The following is a 26342-nucleotide window of genomic DNA, read 5'->3' on the forward strand; positions in this document are numbered from 1 at the left end:
AGACAGGGATCAGAAGAGTCTTTGGCCAAGCTGTAAACCTCTTCCTAACATCCAGCCTAAACCTCCCCTGGCACAGCTTGAGACTGTGTCCTCTTGTTCTGGTGCTGCTTGCCTGGGAGAAGAGACCAACCCCCACCTGGCTACAACCAGAACTGAGGGGACTGCAATCCTTGCAGCTTCAACTTTCCTTCTCTGCTACTTCTTTTTTCAGATGGATTGTTTTTCAAAGGGACTGCTGGACAGCAGAACAGGATGGATGGCTGGGCCCCAAGAGCGGTGGGGAACAGAGTTAAACCCAGCCGGTGGCCGGCCGGGCACGAGTGGTGTTCCCCAGGACACCCCTTGTGAGAGAGTGAGTCCGGAGAAGGGCCACAAAGCTGGTGAGGGGTCTGGATAACAAGCCTTAGGAGGAGTGGCTGAAGGAACTGGGACTGTTTAATCTGCAGAAGAGGAAGCTGAGGGAATTAAGGTATGGTCTGGCTTCAGCTCTCAACTACTTCCACGTTGAGCAAGGACAGCTTGTACTCACAGAAGGCACTGGCTGCTTGGGTTCAAGGTTCCTGCAGAGCTCAGGCTATCTCTCTTCATTAGTGAGGTCGTCCTGTCACCTAGGCAGAGAGAAGAAAATGCAGCTATGAAATGAGACCACTGGAATCGTGAGACTCGTTCTGTGTGAGACTCCAGGAGAATCCAAACCTAACCTTGGAGCTGCCCTGAAGAGCTCCTCATAGCTTGAGGAGTACCAGAGCAGGAACAATTCCCAAAAGGTTTTCACTGCATTCCTAGGGCACTTGAAGGATTGCCCTGGCTGTAGTTAATACCTAGAAATTCCTATCAAAATCTTTGCAGCACAGCAAGGAAATTGAGGGATGGGAAGGCAATATGTACTTACACGTTAGGCAAGAATTGGCTTTGCAAACTAATCTCTCTAACTGTTGGATATGCACTGAACTTCCTCGAGGCCAAATGAGGACCCCTTTATTTGGGGAAGCCTCAATGAATTGGACTTGGGGGGCATCAGACTGGGTGACTACATCTGAGAGTACCTTCCACAAGTGTCAGCATGGGAAAGATAGCTCAGAAAGCCTGGGTCCAAAGTTTGCCTGAAGAAAATATAGTATAGGAATATACTGTTGGCTGTGAGAAAGGGGGGAACTGATGAACAGAAAAGTCTCATTAACAGAACCACAGAGTTGATAAGAATTTTCCGCTTGTTAGCTGAAATGCTGGGACGCAGGGAGGGGGAGAGGGGCTGGCAGACAGCCTTTGGATAGAGAAGGAATAACAGGATTTGTCAGTGATTCACTTCTGTTAGTCTTGGACAAGATGCTCTTTTGTATACGATAAAGGACACCTGCATGATATGTGTACTTCTGCTCTTTTAGAGAGATAAGCTTTGTATAGATAGGCAGCATCTGGACCTCTGTCATTATAGACAGATAACTTTTTGTATAAAAGTTTGCCCAAACCTCTCTGAAGACACACAGCTCTTTTGAAATGATCCTACCTGTGTCAGGCGCCAGAATAGAAGCACGATACAAGAGACTTACTGAGTCTCTTGTGTGTCTTTCTCTAAGTCATTATCAACGCTGTTTGCAGCACAAACCCAAACCCAAACCCAAACCCACCCCGAGACACCCCCAGCTCCCACGGCAGCCTGCAGAGACCTCCCAAAGGGTCCGTCGGAGGTGCCCAGCTGCCTCTCCACGACCCTTGACCCTTTCAGATGGCCCCACCAGAACTTTACATATCCCCAGACCCTTTTAGGTGTCCCCAAGACCTCCTCCGTCACCCCCAAAAGCCCTGCCGATGGCCCCAGACCACCTTCAGACGCCGGAAGGAACACACCTGGGAGTCCCGGGCCGGCAGCGACACCGGAAACCGCACTGCGAGCTCCCCGAATGCGCCAGCACCCCTTGCCCCGCCAAAGGACGGCGGTTCGCAGGCACCCTGGGGCACAGAACGGCGTCAGGCGCCGAATCAGGGCTCTCCGCCACCGGTCCGGCTCCAAAGCTGCTCACCGCGGCGCCCGCCCCCCCGGCCAGAAAAGCGGGGCGCAGCCCGCGAGGAGGGCGCGTGCGCGGGACCGGACCCGCTGCGGCGCAGGCGCCGTATCCATAGCGACCACCGGGACGCTGCCCCCCTGGCGCGAGCAGAGCCGGGCTAGGGCGCAGGCGCCGTATCCACAGCGACCACCGGGACGCTGCCCCTCTGGCGCCAGCAGAGCCGGGCTAGGGCGCAGGCGCCGTAATCCATTGGGACCACCGGAACGCTGCCCCCCTGGCGCGAGCAGAGCCGGGCTAGGGCGCAGGCGCCGGATCCATAGCGACGCTCGAGTCAAGCTCTCCGCCCTCCGTTCTCCCCCTAAGAATTTTCGAGCATTCAGCGCAGTTAGGCTGCAGAAATTAGCTCCCCCGGGGCGGCACACGCCGCGGCACGGCTGCACTGCCGGCCATTACACACCGGGTGGCAGCATTGAGCTCCCACGGGGCGGCACACACGCGGCACGGCTGCACTGCCGGCCGTTACACACCGGGTGGCAGCATTGAGCTCCCACGGAGGCACACGCCGCGGCACGGCTGCACTGCCGGCCGTTACACACCGGGTGGCAGCACTGAGCACCTCCCTGGGCGTGGGCAGCAGCCGGGCCCCCACCTGGCTTTTATTTTCCAATGCTAAAAGCCTTTTAGAAGCAGAGAGGGCAGACAGGGGTCGTTTCCAAAGCTTTCTTACGCACCAGTCACTCCAAGCCCGCCCTCTCCAGCTGCAAACCAGAGGTTTGCCTCCGCCTCGCCTCACCCCAGTACTTACACTTTTAAAGATAGTGTGGTCCCCTCGGAGAATTTTCAGCACTTTAGGGGGGGGCCCCCAGCCCTCGCTCACCTGCTCCTCTGCTGCAGCAGCCCCCTGCCCCACGTGGCAGAACCAGCCCACCCACAATCCCCCCACTCCCTTTGATTCACCCCCAAAAAGGCACAAAATAAAGCAAACTTCCCCAGCCTTCCTGTAGGCCCCATTCAGATACTGGAAGGCCACAATTAGGTCACCTCGGAGCCCTCTCTTCTGCAGACTGAACAGCCCCAACTCCTTCAGTCTGCCCTCATAGGAGAGGTGCTCCAGCCCTCTGATCATCCTCGTGGCCCTTCTCTGGACACGTTCCAGCACCTCCACATCCCTCTTGTCATAGGGGCTCCAGAACTGGACACAGTACTCCAGGTGGGGTCTCACCAGGGCTGAGCAGAGGGGGAGGATCACCTCCCTCGACCTGCTAGCCACACTTCTCCTGATGCAGCCCAGGATCTGATTGGCCTTGCGGGCTGCAAGTGCACATTGAGAGCTCATGTTGAGCTTTTTGTCCACCAGCACCCCCAAGTCTCTCTCCTCAGGGCTACTTTCCAGCCAGTCACTGCCCAGCCTGGATTTGTGCCTGGGATTGCCTCGACCCAGATGCAGGACCCTGCACTTGCTCTTATTGAACTTCATGAGGTTGGCTTGTGCCCACCTCTCCAGCCTGTCAAGGTCCCTCTGGATGGCCTCCCTTCCCTCCAGCGTGTCTGCTGCACCACACAGCTTGGTGTCATCAGCAAACTTGCTGAGGGTGCACTCAATGCCACTGTCCATGGCACCCACAGAGATGTTGAACAAGCCTGGTTCCAGGAGTGATCCCTGAGGGACTCTGCTTGTCCCTGGCCTCCCCTGGGACATGGAGCCATTGACAGCCACTCTTTGGCTGCGGCCATCAAGCCAGTTCCTTATCCATCCAGTGGTCACCCATCACACCCATGTGTCACCAGCCTGGAGACCAGGATGTGGTGTGGGACAGTGTCGAAGGCTTTGCTCAGGTCCAGGTAAATGACATCAGTTGCTCGCCCCTCAGCTATTAATTTTGTCACCTGCTCATAGAAGGCCACCAGGTTGGTCAGGCAGGATTTGCCCTTGGCAAAGCCATGCTGACTGTTCCCAATCACCTCTTCACTATTCTTTTGAGCGAGTAGTGACTCCAGGAGGATCTGCTCCATGATCTTTCCAGGCACAGAGGTGAGACTGACTGGCCTGGAGTTCCCTGGTTACTCCTTCTTGCCCTTTTTGAAGATGGGGGCAATGTTTCCCCTTTTCCAGTCTGTGGGGACTGCCCCAGACTGCCATGACTTTTGAAATATAATAGAGAGGGGTTTAGCAACCTCCTCCGCCAGTTCTCTCAGCACCCGTGGGTGTATCCCGTCGGGTCCCATGGACTTGAACACTTTCAGGTTCTTCAGATGATCACGAACCTGATCTGCACTTACAATGGGCAGTTCTTCCTCCCTGTCCCTGGCTTTGACTTCCATAACATCAGGAGTGTGGCTAGAGGCCCTTGCAGTGAAGACTGAGGTAAAGAAGTTATTAAGCACCTCAGCCTTTTCCTCATCACTTGTGACCATGTCACCAGTTTCCTTTCTGAGGGGAACCTCCTCAGAAAGGAAACCTCCTGATGAACCTCCTGCCTTTCACAGCAAGGACTGAACATTGCAGCTTTGGCCAAGACTATCAGCCCAAAGGAAGGCCTGGCCCCTGAGGAGCTAAATGCAAGTGAACCGTCTGACACCACCACAGTCCTGTGAATGTTGCAAAGCAGTAGTGCATGCAGTATAATAATTCGAACGTTAAGGGCTGCTCAAGCTTTACACAAAGTATCCTATTCAGTTTTGGGTTCCACTTAACACAAAGTAAAAGTATAAAAGGTCAGAGGGAAAGCCAACTCCAACTCTACCTCTGAACTACAGCAAGAAATACTGGAATCAAGGGGCCCTTTCTTCTGCTACTAATAGATGAAGAGAACATGAAAACTGATGGGCTAAACCAACAGGGCAAGATTAGAATAACTAGTAGAGAGAACGGAAGATACAAAGCTTCAACTGCATCTGTTTAGCAACGACTCCTACCAGATAACTTCCATGCCATAACTTTGCTGAATTCAAACAAGCCAGCTGGTGAAGCGTCTCGCTTACAGGCGGCCGACGAGGAGACGTGCAGAAGGCAGAGGCGAGGGAACACGTCCTGAGCTTTGCTGCAGGCTGTCCTGCGGCTTCCCCTACCCACTCTTTCCCGTACACCACCGCAGAAGGAGTTGGGTGAATTTTGTCTCAAACCCATTAAACCCTTTGGTGGTTTCAGCTTCCCGAGGATGTGTCGGCACAAGTCCTTGTCGGGGCACCGCAAACAGGGAGAGACAAAGCTCCGAGATCCAGGAAGAGGACGGCTGAGCAGACACCCCTAAAGAGAGAAACTTCATCAGCTGAACCTCACACTTCTCCCAGCTTTGCAACAGCAAAGAACTTTGTGAACAACACAGTGCTGCTCCTAAGGAGGTCACCAGCTTGCAAGTTACAGGAGAAATAAAAACCTTTTTATTACAGAAGCACTGGCAAAAATTTACGGACAGGAACAGCAGACGAGCAAATTCTGCGATTGAGCTAACGACAGACATCAGGCCTAGGATCTGGCTACCCTGACAAAGGATGCCAACAGGACAGAGTGAGGCCTCAGCAGCACTCCCAAAAAGCCCCACAGAGAGCCACAGGCTCTGGCCCGTGCCCCACCTACGGGCCGGCCCTCCTGGCAGCAGCGCAACACCACCTCTTCAGGAGCCCAGGGACTGACCTCAGCCCCCTAAGGGCCAGGCAAGGTTGGTTCCTGTTAGCTGCCTAAAGCAGCCTCCCCAGCCCTGCTTACAGGGACCTTGGGCTGCTGCTGGGGACAGAAGGGGGATGGAGGGCTCCACAACTCGTCACACAGGCCCCGAGTACAGGGCTGTTAAGCTGACAGGGTGCCAAGGGAACAGGCTGCCATGAAGGCACAGACCCAGGCCCTGAACTACAGGGTGGGTCACCTTGCCGCAGCAACACGACCCAGCGGCTTCGCTGCGTCCGACGAATAAAAGGAGGAAGTTCCACAGGAACAGAAGGGAAAACCTTTTCACTGTGTGTGCCAGAGCCCTGGAGCAGGCTGCCCAGAGAGTTAGTGGAGTCTCTGGAGACATTCAAAACCCGCCCCAGGTGATCCTGCACTGGCACAGGGGTTGGACCGGATGCTATTTTGGGGTCCCTTCCAACCCCTAACACTCAGTGATTCTGTGATTAGCTATGCTGGTGACAGAGTCTCACTGAGTGCTCTTTAAAATGTTTTTCTTTTCTTTCAGCCTAGGAGTTTCATATTTAAATAGACCTTCTGCTCTGTCTTCCCCCTTCCTTCTTCCATCTTGCGTCTAAACACTAGGAGAGCTTGATGAGCTCTATCCTGGGCGTCCCAACGTAACACATCTCAACTGCATACATGGATTTTGTAATCTTTTGCCCCATTGCTCGCACAGGGTGGATTAAGTTCATTACTTAGAGCTTGTCGGGACAGCTGTTGAAGTGTCCTGTGCAATGCAGGAGGAGTTGAATCCCATAGGAAACCACATTACTGTGCTTTGTCAGCCTGGTTATGGTCAGAAACCTCCTTCATTTTTTTTTCTCTTGAACAGATATATCACATGAGTCCCCAGAATTAATTTGCCTCTTCTCATAATTATTTCTTTAAAACTGTCTTAGAAGTGTCTCTGTCCTTCCCTCTCTCTAGATACTGGCCTCCTGAGCCCACGGCAGACTTGCACAGAGCTACTGCGAGCACCACTCTGCACGGCCTCTGGGGGGCTTTCAAGCACAGGCACCCCAGGAGAATCCAAACCTAACCTTGCAGCTGGCCTTAGAGCTCCTCTTTGGAAAAGTGTCGCTGCCAGGGCCCACAAACCAACGTCCTCTGTCGGCAAACCGGATGTAAGGGCTGAAAAGTGTCAACGGAAACCGTAATCGGATGGCCCAGGAAGATCCTGCCGGTCTGAACACACCAGACCTGGAATGCACAAAGAAACTCTGTTAACAACTGCCTGTGTGTCTGCTCATAGCTTGAGGAGTAACAGAGCAGAACCAATTCCCAAAAGGTTTTCACTGCGTTCCCAGGGCAAGTAGAGGCTTGCTCTGGCTGTAGTTAATACCTAGAAATTCCTATCAAAATCTTTGCAGCACAACAAGAAAAAAACCAAACCAACCAAACCACAAACTGCTTTATATTATTAAGTAGGAACTCGAAAGCTTACAGGAACTGTGGGGATTTTTTTATGACAAATTATTCCTTTTCTTTTTTTCAGTGAGCAATTGGGTTTCCAACAGCTCCACATTCTGACACCAAAGCACCCCGCTCCGTGTCAGGGCTTGTGGCTGAGGCCGAATACAAATCTGCAACTGGTCCTCAGGCAAAGCAGTTAAGCTCCCTGAAAAAAAAGGAAAGAAAGCAAGAGTGAGTCAACCATAAAAACAAGACCTAACCAAACCCCCAAAGCCATTTTGTCAGGAAGTCGCCTCCACTATCACCCGCCACATGCTGAAATTCCCTTCCCCTGGGGCTCCTGCTTGGCCCACAGCTGGGGAACATAAAGCAAGGCACAGCCCTGTGGGTACCTGCTGCCCTGGAGCCACCAAAACCGGAGCACCCAGTCACTACCAATCCCACGGCAGACCCAAGATACAACAGGGACTCCATAGAGACTCCAAAACCTCACTGAGAACCCCCCAACTCCTTCAGGACCCCCACAGATTCTCCAACTTAGATGCCCACAAAACCCCTTTGGTTGCACCCAAACCCCCCATCTGAAACACCCAGCTCCACTTTAGGTACCCCCAGATGCTTCCAATGTCCCCAGACCCGCTGGTGGACCAGCCCAGAACCCCCTGACACTATCCCAGACCCTTTCAGGGGGCTCCACACCCCTTCTAGATGCCCACAAAACCCCTTCACACGCCAAAAGAAACCTTTACCTGCCTCCAAACCCCACGTGGGGGCCACTTAGCAGCGGGTGGCAGCAACCAAGTCTGTTGCTCTCACCAATTAAACCCTTTGGTGCTCTCAGCTCTCTGACCCCGTGTCAGTGCAAGTCCTTGTCGGCCGGCACCTTCGTCCTGATCCAGGCGGAGAGAGAACTGCCAGGAACACAGCTTCGCCGCTCCGCTTGCGGCACGCCTGCTGCCGAGGGCAGCCTCGTCCGCAGCCTGCCCGAGAGGAACACGGCCCCCGGGGCCGGGGGACACACAAAAGCCTTCCACAAAGGTAACAAGGGAAGTCTCTTGGCCACTCTTCACGTGCCGAGTGCGATTGTCATGCGGAACACACCGCGGCATCTGGAACGAGTTTAAGTCCAGGTCTGTGGCAGCACAGAGGTTCCTGGAATATCCCGGTACATCGATCCACAGGAGGTTGTCTTTCGGTCCCCAGTCTGATGCTTGGCAGCACAGCCATCACACCATTTCTCTCGAGTGCTTTGAACTGACAATTCATGCAGGAGAATAAAACCAAACAGGAGTAAGCAGCTTGGAAAAGAACTTTGATCATCACCAGGCCCAGCAAGAGGACACAGTCTCAGGCTGCACCAGGGGAGGTTTAGGCTAGAGGTTAGGAAGAGGTTCTGCACAGAGAGAGTGATGGCCCATTGGAATGGGCTGCCCAGGGTGGTGGTGGAGTCACCATCTTTGGAGGTGTTCAGGAGGAGACTGGATAGGGTGCCTGGTTGCTTGGTTTAGTTGATTAGGTGGTGTTGGATGATAGGTTGGACACGATGATCTTGAAGGTCTCTTCCAACTCGGTCTGGTCTATTCTATTCTATTCCGTTCCATTCCATTCCAACACCATCTAATCAACTAAACCACGGCACTGAGTGCCTTATCCAGTCTCTTTCTAAACACTTCCAGTGATGGTGACTCCCTGGGCACCACCTCCCTGAGCAGCACATTCCAAAGGCCAATCTCTCTTTCAACCTGCTCTATTCTATTCTATGAAGACCTTCTTCCTAACATCCAGCCTAAACCTCCCCTGGCACAGCTTGAGACTGTGTCCTCTTGTTCTGGTGCTGCTTGCCTGGGAGAAGAGACCAACCCCCACCCGGCTACAACCAGAACCGAGGGGACTGCAATCCTTGCAGCTTCAGCTTTCCTTCTCTGCTACTTCTTTTTTCAGATGGATTGTTTTTCAAAGGGACTGCTGGACAGCAGAACAGGATGGATGGCTGGGCCCCAAGAGCGGTGGGGAACAGAGTTAAACCCAGCCGGTGGCCGGCCGGGCACGAGTGGTGTTCCCCAGGACACCCCTTGTGAGAGAGTGAGTCCAGAGAAGGGCCACAAAGCTGGTGAGGGGTCTGGATAACAAGCCTTACGAGGAGTGGCTGAAGGAACTGGGACTGTTTAATCTGCAGAAGAGGAAGCTGAGGGAATTAAGGTATGGTCTGGCTTCAGCTCTCAACTACTTCCACGTTGAGCAAGGACAGCTTGTACTCACAGAAGGCACTGGCTGCTTGGGTTCAAGGTTCCTGCAGAGCTCAGGCTATCTCTCTTCATTAGTGAGGTCGTCCTGTCACCTAGGCAGAGAGAAGAAAATGCAGCTATGAAATGAGACCACTGGAATCGTGAGACTCGTTCTGTGTGAGACTCCAGGAGAATCCAAACCTAACCTTGGAGCTGCCCTGAAGAGCTCCTCTTTGGAAAAGTCTCGCTGCCGGGCCCCACAAACCCCACACCCTCTGTCAGCAAACCGGATGTACGAGCTGAAGAGTGTCGACAGAAACTGTACGTGGACAGCTCAGGAAGATCCTGCCAGTCCCAGCACACCAGACCTGGAATGATCAAAGAAAGTCCGTTAACAACTGTCTGTGTGTCTGCTCATAGCTTGAGGAGAACCCCCCAACTCCTTCAGGACCCCCCCAGACTCCCCAACTTAGATGCCCACAAAACCCCTTTGGATGCACCCAAACCCCCCATCTGATACGCCCAGATCCGTTTTAGGTACCCCCAGACGCTTCTAATGTCCCCAGACCCGCTGGTAGACCAGCCCAGAACCCCCTGACACTATCCCAGACCCTTTCAGGGGGCTCCACACCCCTTCTAGATGCCCACAAAACCCCTTCACATGCCAAAAGAAACCTTTACCTGCCTCCAAACCCCATTAGGGGGCCACTCAGACCCCTTAGCAGCGGGTGGCAGCAACCAAGTCTGTTGCTCTCACCAATTAAACCTGGATGTTAGGAAGAAGGTCTTCATAGAATAGAATAGAGCAGGTTGAAAGAGAGATTGGCCTTTGGAATGTGCTGCCCAGGGAGGTGGTGGAGTCACCATCACTGGAAGTGTTTAGAAAGAGACTGGATGAGGCACTCAGTGCCGTGGTTTAGTTGATTAGATGGTGATGGAATGGAATGGACCGGACCAGGTTGGAAGAGACCTTCAAGATCATCGTGTCCAACCTATCATCCAACACCACCTAATCAACTAAACCATGCAACCAAGCACCCTATCCAGTCTCCTCATGAACACCTCCAAAGATGGTGACTCCACCACCTCCCTGGGCAGCCCATTCCAATGGGCAATCACTCTCTCTGTGCAGAACCTCTTCCTAACCTCTAGCCTAAACCTCCCCTGCCACAGCTTGAGACTGTGTCCTCTTGTTCTGGTGCTGCTTGCCTGGAAGAAGAGACCAACCCCCACCTGGCTACAACCTCCCTTCAGGGAGTTGCAGAGAGCAAGAAGGTCTCCCCTGAGCCTCCTCTTCTCCAGGCTAAGCAACCCCAGCTCCCTCAGCCTCTCCTCACAGGCCTGTGCTCCAAACCCCTCCCCAGCTTTGTTGCCCTTCTCCGGACTCCTTCCAGCAACTCAACGTCTTGCTTAAACGGAGGGGCCCAGAACTGGACACGGGACTCAAGGTGTGCCCTAACCAGTGCCAAGTGCAGGGGCAGAATGACCTCCCTGCTCCTGCTGGCCACACTGTTCCTGATATTGGCCAGGTTGCCAGTGGCCTTCTTGGCCACCCGTGCACGCTGCTGGTCACGACCAGAAGACAGGGATCAGAAGAGTCTTCGGCCAAGCTGTAAACCTCTTCCTAACATTCAGCCTAAACCTCCCCTGGCACAGCTTGAGACTGTGTCCTCTTGTTCTGGTGCTGCTTGCCTGGGAGAAGAGACCAACCCCCACCTGGCTACAACCAGAACTGAGGGGACTGCAATCCTTGCAGCTTCAACTTTCCTTCTCTGCTACTTCTTTTTTCAGATGGATTGTTTTTCAAAGGGACTGCTGGACAGCAGAACAGGATGGATGGCTGGGCCCCAAGAGCGGTGGGGAACAGAGTTAAACCCAGCCGGTGGCCGGCCGGGCACAAGTGGTGTTCCCCAGGACACCCCTTGTGAGAGAGTGAGTCCAGAGAAGGGCCACAAAGCTGGTGAGGGGTCTGGATAACAAGCCTTAGGAGGAGTGGCTGAAGGAACTGGGACTGTTTAATCTGCAGAAGAGGAAGCTGAGGGAATTATGGCGTGGTCTGGCTTCAGCTCTCAACTAGTTCCACGTTGAGCAAGGACAGCTAGTACTCACAGAAGGCACTGGCTGCTTGGGTTCAAGGTTCCTGCAGAGCTCAGGCTATCTCTCTTCATTAGTGAGGTCGTCCTGTCACCTAGGCAGAGAGAAGAAAATGCAGCTATGAAATGAGACCACTGGAATCGTGAGACTCGTTCTGTGTGAGACTCCAGGAGAATCCAAACCTAACCTTGGAGCTGCCCTGAAGAGCTCCTCATAGCTTGAGGAGTACCAGAGCAGGAACAATTCCCAAAAGGTTTTCACTGCATTCCTAGGGCACTTGAAGGATTGCCCTGGCTGTAGTTAATACCTAGAAATTCCTATCAAAATCTTTGCAGCACAGCAAGGAAATTGAGGGATGGGAAGGCAATATGTACTTACACGTTAGGCAAGAATTGGCTTTGCAAACTAATCTCTCTAACTGTTGGATATGCACTGAACTTCCTCGAGGCCAAATGAGGACCCCTTTATTTGGGGAAGCCTCAATGAATTGGACTTGGGGGGCATCAGACTGGGTGACTACATCTGAGAGTACCTTCCACAAGTGTCAGCATGGGAAAGATAGCTCAGAAAGCCTGGGTCCAAAGTTTGCCTTAAGAAAATATAGTATAGGAATATACTGTTGGCTGTGAGAAAGGGGGGAACTGATGAACAGAAAAGTCTCATTAACAGAACCACAGAGTTGATAAGAATTTTCCGCTTGTTAGCTGAAATGCTGGGACGCAGGGAGGGGGAGAGGGGTTGGCAGACAGCCTTTGGATAGAGAAGGAATAACAGGATTTGTCAGTGATTCACTTCTGTTAGTCTTGGACAAGATGCTCTTTTGGATAAGACAAAGGACACCTGCATGATATGTGTACTTCTGCTCTTTTAGAGAGATAAGCTTTGTATAGATAGGCAGCATCTGGACCTCTGTCATTATAGACAGATAACTTTTTGTATAAAAGTTTGCCCAAACCTCTCTGAAGACACACAGCTCTTTTGAAATGATCCTACCTGTGTCAGGCGCCAGAATAGAAGCACGATACAAGAGACTTACTGAGTCTCTTGTGTGTCTTTCTCTAAGTCATTATCAACGCTGTTTGCAGCACAAACCCAAACCCAAACCCACCCCGAGACACCCCCAGCTCCCACGGGAGCCTGCAGAGACCTCCCAAAGGGTCCGTCGGAGGTGCCCAGCTGCCTCCCCACGACCCTTGACCCTTTCCGATGGCCCCACGAGAACTTTACGTATCCCCAGACCCTTTTAGGTGTCCCCAAGACCTCCTCCGTCACCCCCAAAAGCCCTGCCGATGGCCCCAGACCACCTTCAGACGCCGGAAGGAACACACCTGGGAGTCCCGGGCCGGCAGCGACACCGGGACCGGACCCGCTGCGGCGCAGGCGCCGGATCCATAGCGACCACCGGGACGCTGCCCCCCTGGCGCGAGCAGAGCCGGGCTAGGGCGCAGGCGCCGGATCCATAGCGACGCTCGAGTCAAGCTCACCGCCCTCCGCTCTTCCCCTAAGAATTTTCGAGCATTCAGCGCAGTTAGGCTGCAGAAATTAGCTCACCCAGGGCGGCACACGCCGCGGCACGGCTGCACTGCCGGCCATTACACACCGGGTTGAGCACTGACCTCCCACGGGGCGGTATACGCCGCGGCACGGCTGCACTGCCGGCCATTACACACCGGGTTGAGCACTGACCTCCCCCGGGGCGGTATACGCCGCGGCACGGCTGCACTGCCGGCCATTACACACAGGGTGGCAGCATTGAGCTCCCCCGGGGCGGCACACGCCGCGGCACGGCTGCACTGCCGGCCATTACACACAGGGTGGCAGCATTGAGCTCCCACGGGGCCTCTGGGTACGGTTGAGGCAGCAGCCGCCACCCCCGCAGAGCCCCGCCGGCCAAGCCCGGACACGCCCCCCTCCCCCCCCCTAAAAGCCCCGCGCTGCCCCGCCGGTGGCCACCCCCCCCAAGCCCCGCGCAGCTCCAGCGGCTGCTATAGAGAAACCCCCCAAAGCAGCAGAGACTGGCACTGACCTGGGACACAGCAGAAGAGCTCCAACCTCTAGCAGCCACAACCCTGCACTGAGCCACTTTAAGCATCGGGCGCCATGTTGTTGAGGGCGGTGCCACGCTGGGGGGGGCGGTGCCACGCTGGGGGGGGGCGGTGCCACGCTGGGGGGGGCGGTGCCACGCTGGGGGGGGTGGTGCCACGCTGGGGGGCGGTGCCACGCTGGGGGGGGCGGTGCCACGCTGGGGGGGGCGGTGCCAAGCTGGGGGGGCGGTGCCACGCGGGGGGGGGGCGGTGCCACGCTGGGGGGGCGGTGCCACGCGGGGGGGCGGTGCCACGCGGGGGGGCGGTGCCACGCGGGGGGGGCGGTGCCACGCGGGGGGGGCGGTGCCACGCTGGGGGGGCGGTGCCACGCTGGGGGGGGCGGTGCCACGCTGGGGGGGGCGGTGCCACGCTGGGGGGGGCGGTGCCACGCTGGGGGGGGCGGTGCCACGCTGGGGGGGGCGGTGCCACGCTGGGGGGGGCGGTGCCACGCTGGGGGGGCGGTGCCACGCTGGGGGGGGCGGTGCCACGCTGGGGGGGCGGTGCCACCCTGGGGGGGGGCGGTGCCTGCGTTGTGACCTCACGCTCAGCGTTCCATGAGTTTTATTCCCCTCCAAGACAACACGTTGAGTTCTGAGCAGCTGAGGAGCCCTGGGGAACACCTGTACAGAAACGTTCCTCCAAGTGCTGTCAGAAAAACGTTCGTTCCGCCAGCACTGCCGGCCGTTACACACCGGATGGCAACATTGAGCTCCCCCGGGGCGGCACACGCCGCGGCACGGCTGCACTGCCGGCCGTTACACACAGGGTGGCAGCATTGAGCTCCCACGGGGCGGCACACGCCGCGGCACGGCTGCACTGCCGGCCGTTACACACCGGGTGGCAGCACTGAGCACCTCCCTGGGCGTGGGCAGCAGCCGGGCCCCCACCTGGCTTTTATTTTCCAATGCTAAAAGCCTTTTAGAAGCAGAGAGGGCAGACAGGGGTCGTTTCCAAAGCTTTCTTACGCACCAGTCACTCCAAGCCCTCCCTCTCCAGCTGCAAACCAGAGGTTTGCCTCCGCCTCGCCTCACCCCAGTACTTACACTTTTAAAGATAGTGTGGTCCCCTCGGAGAATTTTCAGCACTTTAGGGGGGGGCCCCCAGCCCTCGCTCACCTGCTCCTCTGCTGCAGCAGCCCCCTGCCCCACGTGGCAGAACCAGCCCACCCACAATCCCCCCACTCCCTTTGAGTCGCCCCCAAAAAGGCACAAAATAAAGCAAACTGCCCAGCCAGCACCTCCTGCCTTTCACAGCAAGGACTGAACATTGCAGCTTTGGCCAAGACCATCAGCCCAAAGGAAGGCCTGGGCCCTGAGGAACTAAATGCAAGTGAACTATCTGACACCACCACAGTCCTGTGAATGTTGCAAAGCAGTAGTGCATGCGGTATAATAATTCGAAAGTTAAGGGCTGCTCAAGCTTTACACAAAGTATCCTATTCAGTTTTGGGTTCCACTTAACACAAAGTAAAAGTATAAAAGGTCAGAGGGAAAGCCAACTCTACCTCTGAACTACAGCAAGAAATACTGGAATCAAGGGGCCCTTTCTTCTGCTATTCATAGATGAAGAGAACATGAAAACTGATGGGCTAAACCAACAGGGCAAGATTAGAATAACTAGTAGAGAGAACGGAAGATACAAAGCTTCAACTGCATCTGTTTAGCAACGACTCCTACCAGATAACTTCCATGCCATAACTTTGCTGATTTCAAACAAGCCAGCTGGTGAAGCGTCTCGCTCACAGGCGGCCGACGAGGAGACGTGCAGAAGGCAGAGGCGAGGGAACAAGTCCTGAGCTTTGCTGCAGGCTGTCCTGCGGCTTCCCCTACCGACTCTTTCCCGTACACCACCGCAGAAGGAGTTGGGTGAATTTTGTCTCAAACCGGCTCCTAAGACAACCTCCGCTTTTTCCCTGGGTGCCTACGTGGGTGTTGCTTCATCTTTCCCTCACGCTCGGTACGGCATTCGGGTGCAGAGCAAGGCTCTGGACAGCCAAACCGAACTCCTGTGCTGAAGAAAAGGAAGCGGAAGCACAGGCTGAGCCCCTGAGCTCTAAACATTCACTGAGCCCCAGGAAATGCCTGCATGTGCTGGCTGCTGCCACCTCCTCGTTGCCCCGGGCCTGCTCATTGGAGGCTGCCTGGCAAAAGCACCTGCCCCCACTTTCCTCGGCGTTCTTTGAATACCCAGGTTGGAAACCTAAGAGGTAGCGTACTAATTGGAAAGCATGTTCCAGCGGGCGTGGCTGGAGGCTGGGCGCCGCCGCCGCTTTCTCTGCTCCCCGCCCCTCCTTTGCGCGGCCCCTAATCACGTGACGATCGCTGGGCGAGTCTGGGTGCTGCTGGGTTCGCCCTGGGATCGCTGGGCGAGTCTGGGTGCTGCCGGGTTCACCCTGGGATCGCTGGGCGAGTCTGAGGGCATTGGGGTCAGCCTGCAAGAGCTGGGAGAGACAGGAGAACAGCTCGTGAACTGGGAGTAGACTGCTCCCGACCGCGGCAAATCGACACCCACCCCCCCCCCCCCCGCCGCTGGTGTTTCTCGGCCCCCCCCTCGCTGCCGCCCACCCTCAAACCCATAGCAGAGTCCTGCAGCAGGCACAGAGCAACTCCAGAGAGCAGCAGAGTCCACACCGAGCTGATGCGGAGCGGAGAAAGCAGAGGGGACGAGGATTACGCTGGCTAGGTCGGAGCCGACGGGGCGAGGGCGGCGCCATCTTGGGAAGGGCAGGCGCTGTCACGGGGAGGGCGACGCCATCTTGGAAAGGGCAGGCGCTGTCACGGGGAGATCGACGCCATCTTGGGAAGGGCAGGCGCTGTCACGGGTAGGGCGGCGCCATCTTGGGAAGGGCAGGCGCTGTCACGGGGAGGACGGTGCCGTCTTGGTGCCCTCACTTCCGTCTACATGCCCCCAGCCCTCCTTTCTCACCCTCTAAGGCCCTTGAGGTGCTCGCAGCTCGCCTTGAGATGCCGGGGGAGATGTGGCTGGGGGACCCTGGGACTGCAGGACACCCAATACCGGGGTGAGACCACCGCAATCCTGCGGGACCCCAAACCCTGGAACCCCCCCGAGACCTCTAACACAACACCACCACTCCCCGCCCCCTCAGCTGCTTCAGGACCCTCCAGAGACCCCCCGGAGACCCTCCAGAGGCCGCCAGACACCTCTCGATGCCCACAAAGCCCCTCTAGACGCCCCAGAATACCTCTCTGCGCCTCCCTGCAGAGGCCACTCACACCCTTGGCAGCAGGCGACAGCAAGCAGTACCTGGCCGTGCCCACAAGGTGGGAGCAGTGAGCAGAAGAGTCAGCGGCGCTAGGGACACCGAGACTCCAGCAGTGCCACACAGCAACCCACACGCTGTGGGGACCTGACACAGAGACCCCGAAACCACACTGAGGCACAGACCCCCCCACTCCTCCCTGACCCTCCAGACATGACCCAGGAGCCCCTCCAGAGGTCCCCAGACACCTCTAGATGCTCCCAGAACCCTTCACATGCCCCCAAATTCCCCTTTCATACCCCCAAGCCCACTTCAGATGACAGCAGACCCTCCTTAACAGGCCCTCAGCGCTCAGCAGGTCCGGTGCTGCTGTGCCTCGGGAGCAGATCAGCTGGTCTCCCTGCAGAGCTTTTTCCAGTCAATGAAAAAACAGCACACCACACACACACACGAAAGACAATCCACTGTTTTAATTGAGAGACAGTTGCTATTTCTGCTTCAAACCACACCCCACACCCCCCCGTGGCTCTGCTCAGGATGTGCTTTTCTCCTCTAGAAGCCTTTCTACAGAACAGAGGGGGGTCACGTCAAGGCCTTTCTGCACACAAATCACTGCCCTTCTGCAATCTCTCAATAAGCAGCACCGCTGTTCCTCTGCTGGAACACCTCACACTCACTCTTACACTTTCCCGGGGCTTTCCCTCCCCTCCAAGAACGTCCTGGCATTTCAAACATTTGGCATTTCAGGTCTGCAAGCAGCCTTTGTGGGAGGCTGCCCTCACCCCTCCCTCACTGCTCCTCTGCTGTATCCTCGCCCACCCCGCTGTGGCATCACAGAAGGAAAGACAGCCGAGCGGCTACGCTCCTGTTCTTTTTATCACCCCGAGCCGGGGACAGCCTTCTGGGCAAGGTTTGCAGCTTCAGCACACAGCTGAGCTTTGCTCTCACCCATTAAACCCTTTGGTGGTTTCAGCTTCCCGAGGATGTGTCGGCACAAGTCCTTGTCGGGGCACCGCAAACAGGGAGAGACAAAGCTCCGAGATCCAGGAAGAGGACGGCTGAGCAGACACTCCTAAAGAGAGAAACTTCATCAGCTGAACCTCACACTTCTCCCAGCTTTGCAACAGCAAAGAACTTTGTGAACAACACAGTGGTGCTCCTAAGGAGGTCACCAGCTTGCAAGTTACAGGAGAAATAAAAACCTTTTTATTACAGAAGCACTGGCAAAAATTTACGGACAGGAACAGCAGACGAGCAAATTCTGCGATTGAGCTAACGACAGACATCAGGCCTAGGATCTGGCTACCCTGACAAAGGATGCCAACAGGACAGAGTGAGGCCTCAGCAGCACTCCCAAAAAGCCCCACAGAGAGCCACAGGCTCTGGCCCGTGCCCCACCTACGGGCCGGCCCTCCTGGCAGCAGCGCAACACCACCTCTTCAGGAGCCCAGGGACTGACCTCAGCCCCCTAAGGGCCAGGCAAGGTTGGTTCCTGTTAGCTGCCTAAAGCAGCCTCCCCAGCCCTGCTTACAGGGACCTTGGGCTGCTGCTGGGGACAGAAGGGGGATGGAGGGCTCCACAACTCGTCACACAGACCCCGAGCACAGGGCTGTTAAGCTGACAGGGTGCCAAGGGAACAGGCTGCCATGAAGGCACAGACCCAGGCCCTGAACTACAGGGTGGGTCACCTTGCCGCAGCAACACGACCCAGCGGCTTCGCTGCGTCCGACGAATAAAAGGAGGAAGTTCCACAGGAACAGAAGGGAAAACCTTTTCACTGTGTGTGCCAGAGCCCTGGAGCAGGCTGCCCAGAGAGTTAGTGGAGTCTCTGGAGACATTCAAAACCCGCCCCAGGTGATCCTGCACTGGCACAGGGGTTGGACCGGATGCTATTTTGGGGTCCCTTCCAACCCCTAACACTCAGTGATTCTGTGATTAGCTATGCTGGTGACAGAGTCTCACTGAGTGCTCTTTAAAATGTTTTTCTTTTCTGTCAGCCTAGGAGTTTCATATTTAAATAGACCTTCTGCTCTGTCTTCCCCCTTCCTTCTTCCATCTTGCGTCTAAACACTAGGAGAGCTTGATGAGCTCTATCCTGGACGTCCCAACGTAACACATCTCAACTGCATACATGGATTTTGTAATCTTTTGCCCCATTGCTCGCACAGGGTGGATTAAGTTCATTACTTAGAGCTTGTCAGGACAGCTGTTGAAGTGTCCTGTGCAATGCAGGAGGAGTTGAATCCCATAGGAAACCACATTACTGTGCTTTGTCAGCCTGGTTATGGTCAGAAACCTCCTTCATTTTTTTTTCTCTTGAACAGATATATCACATGAGTCCCCAGAATTAATTTGCCTCTTCTCATAATTATTTCTTTAAAACTGTCTTAGAAGTGTCTCTGTCCTTCCCTCTCTCTAGATACTGGCCTCCTGAGCCCACGGCAGACTTGCACAGAGCTACTGCGAGCACCACTCTGCACGGCCTCTGGGGGGCTTTCAAGCACAGGCACCCCAGGAGAATCCAAACCTAACCTTGCAGCTGGCCTTAGAGCTCCTCTTTGGAAAACTGTCGCTGCCAGGGCCCACAAACCAACGTCCTCTGTCGGCAAACCGGATGTAAGGGCTGAAAAGTGTCAACGGAAACCGTAATCGGATGGCCCAGGAAGATCCTGCCGGTCTGAACACACCAGACCTGGAATGCACAAAGAAACTCTGTTAACAACTGCCTGTGTGTCTGCTCATAGCTTGAGGAGTAACAGAGCAGAACCAATTCCCAAAAGGTTTTCACTGCGTTCCCAGGGCAAGTAGAGGCTTGCTCTGGCTGTAGTTAATACCTAGAAATTCCTATCAAAATCTTTGCAGCACAACAAGAAAAAAACCAAACCAACCAAACCACAAACTGCTTTATATTATTAAGTAGGAACTCGAAAGCTTACAGGAACTGTGGGGATTTTTTTATGACAAATTATTCCTTTTCTTTTTTTCAGTGAGCAATTGGGTTTCCAACAGCTCCACATTCTGACACCAAAGCACCCCGCTCCGTGTCAGGGCTTGTGGCTGAGGCCGAATACAAATCTGCAACTGGTCCTCAGGCAAAGCAGTTAAGCTCCCTGAAAAAAAAGGAAAGAAAGCAAGAGTGAGTCAACCATAAAAACAAGACCTAACCAAACCCCCAAAGCCATTTTGTCAGGAAGTCGCCTCCACTATCACCCGCCACATGCTGAAATTCCCTTCCCCTGGGGCTCCTGCTTGGCCCACAGCTGGGGAACATAAAGCAAGGCACAGCCCTGTGGGTACCTGCTGCCCTGGAGCCACCAAAACCGGAGCACCCAGTCACTACCAATCCCACAGCAGACCCAAGATACAACAGGGACTCCATAGAGACTCCAAAACCTCACTGAGAACCCCCCAACTCCTTCAGGACCCCCACAGATTCTCCAACTTAGATGCCCACAAAACCCCTTTGGTTGCACCCAAACCCCCCATCTGAAACACCCAGCTCCACTTTAGGTACCCCCAGATGCTTCCAATGTCCCCAGACCCGCTGGTGGACCAGCCCAGAACCCCCTGACACTATCCCAGACCCTTTCAGGGGGCTCCACACCCCTTCTAGATGCCCACAAAACCCCTTCACACGCCAAAAGAAACCTTTACCTGCCTCCAAACCCCACGTGGGGGCCACTTAGCAGCGGGTGGCAGCAACCAAGTCTGTTGCTCTCACCAATTAAACCCTTTGGTGCTCTCAGCTCTCTGACCCTGTGTCAGTGCAAGTCCTTGTCGGCCGGCACCTTCGTCCTGATCCAGGCGGAGAGAGAACTGCCAGGAACACAGCTTCGCCGCTCCGCTTGCGGCACGCCTGCTGCCGAGGGCAGCCTCGTCCGCAGCCTGCCCGAGAGGAACACGGCCCCCGGGGCCGGGGGACACACAAAAGCCTTCCACAAAGGAAACAAGGGAAGTCTCTTGGCCACTCTTCACGTGCCGAGTGCGATTGTCATGCGGAACACACCGCGGCATCTGGAACGAGTTTAAGTCCAGGTCTGTGGCAGCACAGAGGTTCCTGGAATATCCCGGTACATCGATCCACAGGAGGTTGTCTTTCGGTCCCCAGTCTGATGCTTGGCAGCACAGCCATCACACCATTTCTCTCGAGTGCTTTGAACTGACAATTCATGCAGGAGAATAAAACCAAACAGGAGTAAGCAGCTTGGAAAAGAACTTTGATCATCACCAGGCCCAGCAAGAGGACACAGTCTCAGGCTGCACCAGGGGAGGTTTAGGCTAGAGGTTAGGAAGAGGTTCTGCACAGAGAGAGTGATGGCCCATTGGAATGGGCTGCCCAGGGTGGTGGTGGAGTCACCATCTTTGGAGGTGTTCAGGAGGAGACTGGATAGGGTGCCTGGTTGCTTGGTTTAGTTGATTAGGTGGTGTTGGATGATAGGTTGGACACGATGATCTTGAAGGTCTCTTCCAACTCGGTCTGGTCTATTCTATTCTATTCCGTTCCATTCCATTCCAACACCATCTAATCAACTAAACCACGGCACTGAGTGCCTCATCCAGTCTCTTTCTAAACACTTCCAGTGATGGTGACTCCCTGGGCACCACCTCCCTGAGCAGCACATTCCAAAGGCCAATCTCTCTTTCAACCTGCTCTATTCTATTCTATGAAGACCTTCTTCCTAACATCCAGCCTAAACCTCCCCTGGCACAGCTTGAGACTGTGTCCTCTTGTTCTGGTGCTGCTTGCCTGGGAGAAGAGACCAACCCCCACCTGGCTACAACCAGAACTGAGGGGACTGCAATCCTTGCAGCTTCAGCTTTCCTTCTCTGCTACTTCTTTTTTCAGATGGATTGTTTTTCAAAGGGACTGCTGGACAGCAGAACAGGATGGATGGCTGGGCCCCAAGAGCGGTGGGGAACAGAGTTAAACCCAGCCGGCGGCCGGCCGGGCACAAGTGGTGTTCCCCAGGACACCCCTTGTGAGAGAGTGAGTCCAGAGAAGGGCCACAAAGCTGGTGAGGGGTCTGGATAACAAGCCTTACGAGGAGTGGCTGAAGGAACTGGGACTGTTTAATCTGCAGAAGAGGAAGCTGAGGGAATTAAGGTATGGTCTGGCTTCAGCTCTCAACTACTTCCACGTTGAGCAAGGACAGCTTGTACTCACAGAAGCACTGGCTGCTTGGGTTCAAGGTTCCTGCAGAGCTCAGGCTATCTCTCTTGATTAGTGAGGTCGTCCTGTCACCTAGGCAGAGAGAAGAAAATGCAGCTATGAAATGAGACCACTGGAATCGTGAGACTCGTTCTGTGTGAGACTCCAGGAGAATCCAAACCTAACCTTGGAGCTGCCCTGAAGAGCTCCTCATAGCTTGAGGAGTACCAGAGCAGGAACAATTCCCAAAAGGTTTTCACTGCATTCCTAGGGCACTTGAAGGATTGCCCTGGCTGTAGTTAATACCTAGAAATTCCTATCAAAATCTTTGCAGCACAGCAAGGAAATTGAGGGATGGGAAGGCAATATGTACTTACACGTTAGGCAAGAATTGGCTTTGCAAACTAATCTCTCTAACTGTTGGATATGCACTGAACTTCCTCGAGGCCAAATGAGGACCCCTTTATTTGGGGAAGCCTCAATGAATTGGACTTGGGGGGCATCAGACTGGGTGACTACATCTGAGAGTACCTTCCACAAGTGTCAGCATGGGAAAGATAGCTCAGAAAGCCTGGGTCCAAAGTTTGCCTTAAGAAAATATAGTATAGGAATATACTGTTGGCTGTGAGAAAGGGGGGAACTGATGAACAGAAAAGTCTCATTAACAGAACCACAGAGTTGATAAGAATTTTCCGCTTGTTAGCTGAAATGCTGGGACGCAGGGAGGGGGAGAGGGGTTGGCAGACAGCCTTTGGATAGAGAAGGAATAACAGGATTTGTCAGTGATTCACTTCTGTTAGTCTTGGACAAGATGCTCTTTTGGATAAGACAAAGGACACCTGCATGATATGTGTACTTCTGCTCTTTTAGAGAGATAAGCTTTGTATAGATAGGCAGCATCTGGACCTCTGTCATTATAGACAGATAACTTTTTGTATAAAAGTTTGCCCAAACCTCTCTGAAGACACACAGCTCTTTTGAAATGATCCTACCTGTGTCAGGCGCCAGAATAGAAGCACGATACAAGAGACTTACTGAGTCTCTTGTGTGTCTTTCTCTAAGTCATTATCAACGCTGTTTGCAGCACAAACCCAAACCCAAACCCACCCCGAGACACCCCCAGCTCCCACGGGAGCCTGCAGAGACCTCCCAAAGGGTCCGTCGGAGGTGCCCAGCTGCCTCCCCACGACCCTTGACCCTTTCCGATGGCCCCACGAGAACTTTACGTATCCCCAGACCCTTTTAGGTGTCCCCAAGACCTCCTCCGTCACCCCCAAAAGCCCTGCCGATGGCCCCAGACCACCTTCAGACGCCGGAAGGAACACACCTGGGAGTCCCGGGCCGGCAGCGACACCGGGACCGGACCCGCTGCGGCGCAGGCGCCGGATCCATAGCGACCACCGGGACGCTGCCCCCCTGGCGCGAGCAGAGCCGGGCTAGGGCGCAGGCGCCGGATCCATAGCGACGCTCGAGTCAAGCTCTCCGCCCTCCGCTCTTCCCCTAAGAATTTTCGAGCATTCAGCGCAGTTAGGCTGCAGAAATTAGCTCACCCAGGGCGGCACACGCCGCGGCACGGCTGCACTGCCGGCCATTACACACCGGGTTGAGCACTGACCTCCCACGGGGCGGCACACGCCGCGGCACGGCTGCACTGCTGGCCATTACACACCGGGTGGCAGCATTGAGCTCCCCCGGGGCGGCACACGCCGCGGCACGGCTGCACTGCCGGCCATTACACACAGGGTGGCAGCATTGAGCTCCCACGGGGCCTCTGGGTACGGTTGAGGCAGCAGCCGCCACCCCCGCAGAGCCCCGCCGGCCAAGCCCGGACACGCCCCCCTCCCCCCCCCAAAAGCCCCGCGCTGCCCCGCCGGTGGCCACCCCCCCAAGCCCCGAGTAGCTCCAGCGGCTGCTATAGAGAAACCCCCCAAAGCAGCAGAGACTGGCACTGACCTGGGACACAGCAGAAGAGCTCCAACCTCTACCAGCCACAACCCTGCAATGAGCCACTTTAAGCATCTGGCGCCATGTTGTTGAGGGCGGTGCCACGCTGGGGGGGGGCGGTGCCACGCGGGGGGGGGCGGTGCCACGCGGGGGGGGGGCGGTGCCACGCGGGGGGGGGCGGTGCCACGCTGGGGGGGCGGTGCCACGCTGGGGGGGGCGGTGCCACGCTGGGGGGGGCGGTGCCACGCTGGGGGGGGCGGTGCCACGCTGGGGGGGGCGGTGCCACGCTGGGGGGGGGCGGTGCCACGCTGGGGGGGGCGGTGCCACGCTGGGGGGGGGGCGGTGCCTGCGTTGTGACCTCACGCTCAGCGTTCCATGGGTTTTAATCCCCTCCAAGACAACACGTTGAGTTCTGAGCAGCTGAGGAGCCCTGGGGAACACCTGTACAGAAACGTTCCTCCAAGAGCTGTCAGAAAAACGTTCGTTCCGCCAGCACTGCCGGCCGTTACACACCGGATGGCAACATTGAGCTCCCCCGGGGCGGCACACGCCGCGGCACGGCTGCACTGCCGGCCGTTACACACAGGGTGGCAGCATTGAGCTCCCACGGGGCGGCACACGCCGCGGCACGGCTGCACTGCCGGCCGTTACACACCGGGTGGCAGCACTGAGCACCTCCCTGGGCGTGGGCAGCAGCCGGGCCCCCACCTGGCTTTTATTTTCCAATGCTAAAAGCCTTTTAGAAGCAGAGAGGGCAGACAGGGGTCGTTTCCAAAGCTTTCTTACGCACCAGTCACTCCAAGCCCTCCCTCTCCAGCTGCAAACCAGAGGTTTGCCTCCGCCTCGCCTCACCCCAGTACTTACACTTTTAAAGATAGTGTGGTCCCCTCGGAGAATTTTCAGCACTTTAGGGGGGGGCCCCCAGCCCTCGCTCACCTGCTCCTCTGCTGCAGCAGCCCCCTGCCCCACGTGGCAGAACCAGCCCACCCACAATCCCCCCACTCCCTTTGAGTCGCCCCCAAAAAGGCACAAAATAAAGCAAACTGCCCAGCCAGCACCTCCTGCCTTTCACAGCAAGGACTGAACATTGCAGCTTTGGCCAAGACCATCAGCCCAAAGGAAGGCCTGGGCCCTGAGGAACTAAATGCAAGTGAACTATCTGACACCACCACAGTCCTGTGAATGTTGCAAAGCAGTAGTGCATGCGGTATAATAATTCGAAAGTTAAGGGCTGCTCAAGCTTTACACAAAGTATCCTATTCAGTTTTGGGTTCCACTTAACACAAAGTAAAAGTATAAAAGGTCAGAGGGAAAGCCAACTCTACCTCTGAACTACAGCAAGAAATACTGGAATCAAGGGGCCCTTTCTTCTGCTATTCATAGATGAAGAGAACATGAAAACTGATGGGCTAAACCAACAGGGCAAGATTAGAATAACTAGTAGAGAGAACGGAAGATACAAAGCTTCAACTGCATCTGTTTAGCAACGACTCCTACCAGATAACTTCCATGCCATAACTTTGCTGATTTCAAACAAGCCAGCTGGTGAAGCGTCTCGCTCACAGGCGGCCGACGAGGAGACGTGCAGAAGGCAGAGGCGAGGGAACAAGTCCTGAGCTTTGCTGCAGGCTGTCCTGCGGCTTCCCCTACCGACTCTTTCCCGTACACCACCGCAGAAGGAGTTGGGTGAATTTTGTCTCAAACCGGCTCCTAAGACAACCTCCGCTTTTTCCCTGGGTGCCTACGTGGGTGTTGCTTCATCTTTCCCTCACGCTCGGTACGGCATTCGGGTGCAGAGCAAGGCTCTGGACAGCCAAACCGAACTCCTGTGCTGAAGAAAAGGAAGCGGAAGCACAGGCTGAGCCCCTGAGCTCTAAACATTCACTGAGCCCCAGGAAATGCCTGCATGTGCTGGCTGCTGCCACCTCCTCGTTGCCCCGGGCCTGCTCATTGGAGGCTGCCTGGCAAAAGCACCTGCCCCCACTTTCCTCGGCGTTCTTTGAATACCCAGGTTGGAAACCTAAGAGGTAGCGTACTAATTGGAAAGCATGTTCCAGCGGGCGTGGCTGGAGGCTGGGCGCCGCCGCCGCTTTCTCTGCTCCCCGCCCCTCCTTTGCGCGGCCCCTAATCACGTGACGATCGCTGGGCGAGTCTGGGTGCTGCTGGGTTCGCCCTGGGATCGCTGGGCGAGTCTGGGTGCTGCCGGGTTCACCCTGGGATCGCTGGGCGAGTCTGAGGGCATTGGGGTCAGCCTGCAAGAGCTGGGAGAGACAGGAGAACAGCTCGTGAACTGGGAGTAGACTGCTCCCGACCGCGGCAAATCGACACCCACCCCCCCCCCCCCGCCGCTGGTGTTTCTCGGCCCCCCCCCTCGCTGCCGCCCACCCTCAAACCCATAGCAGAGTCCTGCAGCAGGCACAGAGCAACTCCAGAGAGCAGCAGAGTCCACACTGAGCTCGCTGATGCGGAGCGGAGAAAGCAGAGGGGACGAGGATTACGCTGGCTAGGTCGGAGCCGACGGGGCGAGGGCGGCGCCATCT

The 26342-nt window shown here is 55.7% G+C and overlaps 1 long non-coding RNA gene across 2 annotated transcripts; it reads right to left on the reverse strand.

Annotated features, from left to right (window-relative positions):
* Positions 1 to 4581: 4581 nt before the first annotated feature.
* LOC137457451 (uncharacterized) lies at positions 4582 to 25617 on the reverse strand. 2 transcript variants are annotated; one of them, XR_010991263.1, is made up of 7 exons: positions 23812 to 23888; positions 23186 to 23358; positions 21874 to 21951; positions 20364 to 20868; positions 19646 to 19815; positions 19242 to 19401; positions 4582 to 5253 (listed from the first exon to the last, which is right to left on the reverse strand). It is a non-coding gene; the product is annotated as an uncharacterized lncRNA (long non-coding RNA). The 2 variants fall into 2 exon arrangements; XR_010991264.1 differs by lacking the exons at positions 4582 to 5253; positions 23186 to 23358; positions 23812 to 23888 and adding exons at positions 17388 to 17781; positions 25300 to 25617.
* Positions 25618 to 26342: the final 725 nt, after the last annotated feature.

The sequence above is a fragment of the Melanerpes formicivorus genome, unplaced genomic scaffold (assembly GCF_026170545.1).
Source record: "Melanerpes formicivorus ecotype bairdi unplaced genomic scaffold, bMelFor1.0.p_v2 SCAF_179, whole genome shotgun sequence".
NCBI lineage: Eukaryota > Metazoa > Chordata > Aves > Piciformes > Picidae > Melanerpes > Melanerpes formicivorus.